The following is a 2536-nucleotide window of genomic DNA, read 5'->3' on the forward strand; positions in this document are numbered from 1 at the left end:
TAGTTTCCCATAGGAAACAATGGCCAAATATTACCAAATTCTACTGTATTTACTCTGTATTACCGAACTGAACTTGAAAATGAATATGGTATTCAGAGAATACCGATTTTTTTTCCAGTTTGGTATTACCGAATCCAAATTTTCTTCTTTGCTATGATAATCTGCTTTGTAAGGAGACTTCACTTTGGCTTTTAAGAGTATGAAGGGGGTACTTATCAATGAGAGTTCCTTTGCAGAGCTCCAGGAGAAGGGCCTATCACATAAAGGATCTGTCTCAGATTGGGCACAGCTAATGCTGAACATCAAGACTGGCAAAGCTTTTCTTGCTGAGGATATGGCTAAATCCCCATCTTTCTGTAGTGGTTTGGTCACCCATTACTACCCCTGACTGTCTACTACATGGAAGCACAGAATACATTTCATACTACAAAGATTGGCAAAGAGCGAGACTTTACATTGTTACAGAAAAAATATTGTTATTTGGTCAATTAAAGTTAGCAGCATAGATATGAGTAGAGAGGGGGTAGAATAGTGGCACCAGCAGAGGTGTGTGTGTGTGTGTGTGGAGAGCATGTTCCAGCCTTCACTCAAGCATTAGACTCTACAGGCTGCAAAATGGATGCTGCTAGTAATGTTCTTGATGTTTTGCTTGCATGTCCTGAAGGTCCCCCGAGTAAGCAGATTCACAATGTGCTGTATTCTCAACTTCAACTGTGCTCCATTATGTTTTCCTTCCCAGAGCTCATCTGCTGTTAATCTGGTATTCCTGATCATTGCCCACCACAGCAAACAAAATCATTTCTCCAAGTTTTTTCATTTTTAACCTGTCTTTACAGACCTCGTTAAACCGTTTCTGTGGATATACATCAATGACATTAGCAAAGAGATCTGCAGTGACCTTTTGTTTAAAGTAGTCCTTCTCCTCTAATGTTAATGTGTCTGCTTTGGTGAGGTTGGTATAATGTTGACTGTTTTGCTTAGCCTCCTCATGAACTCAGTGTCTGGAGGAAGTGACTGGTAACTGGGATGAAATATATGCAGCAGTGCAACCTTTTGGTTAATAATGAGCTCCTCCTGGAGGTATATCTCATACTGGTTATTGGTGAACTTCATAATAAGTTATCAACAGTTCTCATTATTGATGTGGTCTTCAAAACCTAGGGTGTCAATGACAGTCAGTGTCATACAGACATCTTTTTCTTCAATATCATGTGATGGACTTGATTTCGGTTGTCTTAGGAAAAATACTCTTCAAAAGTGGCTGCACATATTTGTGGCTGATTTTTTATTTAAAGGTGTTGATTAGGGTGGATTTTCCCAGCACAGTCTGACTGAAGACCATTATGTTGAACTCGAATCCTTGCTTCATGGCTTTCCGCTGCAGCTGCTCGAGGATAGCATCTATCCCAACACAGCCAAAATCAGCCACAGGTTTTTCTGCATTGGTGCAGCTTGCTTAAGGGCAGTATCTCCAGGAGTCTGTGTCATCCTGTCTGGAAATGGCCTCTGAACCCAACAGCTGAAAATTATTCTCCCAGCTATGTTAGTTCTTCTTTGCTATATAATATGTTATATAGCATATGTTCCCTGGAAGGTGCTTCGATCATCTGAGTAAAACTTGCTGGTCGTCCCTGGCCCCAGAGAGGCTCACCTGGCCTCAACTAGAGCCAGGGCCTTTTCAGTCCTGGCACCAACCTGGTGGAATTCTCTGTCTGTTGAGGCCCAGGCACAACAAAATTTGTTATCTTTTCATCGGGCCTGCAAGACAAAGATGTTCTGCCAGGCATATGGTTGTGGCTAGGTCATGGATGAGCCTTCTGGCCTGCCACTTGGGGAGAGGGCATGTAACTCCTCTCTTCCATTTGTTGGGCCATTACTGTCCCTCACCTCCCGCCCATAGAAATGTTTTAGAAATGGGTAATATGGGCCACTGCTTACAGCTGTTCTTTTTACTGCTAAATTGTAAGTTTTTATGGTTTTAATGTAAATTTAAACTATGTTGTTATCTTCTCTGAGCCTGCTTGTGGGTTGAATAAATAAATTAAATAAGTTAATAAGCTCTAAAAGTTTAAATAAATAAATAAATAAATAAATAAGGTTGGATTCCACTGGAAGTGTTGATGGCTATGTACCTTTCCAGCTCTCCCCTCTTTTCCCCTCCCCTTCAGCAGCTGTTTCTGACCCTTCAAAAGTTTATTCCTGTGGTTGTGGGACCCACGTGGAGTAACAGCCATGCAGGTTAGGAAGCTGCAGTGAGGAGTGTCGCGATTACCCGGCCCTGCCATCTCTCCCAGTGAAGGAAGATGGGGAGAGCCTGCACAGTGCCTGGCAATCGGGTTTTCAGAACTTACAAAACTATCTATCCCAAGGCACAGGAGTGAAGGGACAAATCTCCAAGCCTATCAGGGATCTAAAACAGAAGTCTACCTTGCAAGGTTGGTTTGCAAGCAGAGTTCACAGAACAAAGTTTTATACCACGGTTTTCCAGAAGGCAAACAAGAGTTTGACCAAGGTGCAGAAGTCAGAGTCTCTTTCC

At 42.3% G+C, this 2536-nt stretch overlaps 1 pseudogene; it reads right to left on the reverse strand.

Moving 5' to 3' along the window:
• Positions 1-459: 459 nt before the first annotated feature.
• Positions 460-1488, reverse strand: LOC129326198 (septin-9-like; annotated as a pseudogene).
• Positions 1489-2536: the final 1048 nt, after the last annotated feature.

Source organism: Eublepharis macularius, chromosome 3, assembly GCF_028583425.1.
Source record: "Eublepharis macularius isolate TG4126 chromosome 3, MPM_Emac_v1.0, whole genome shotgun sequence".
NCBI lineage: Eukaryota > Metazoa > Chordata > Lepidosauria > Squamata > Eublepharidae > Eublepharis > Eublepharis macularius.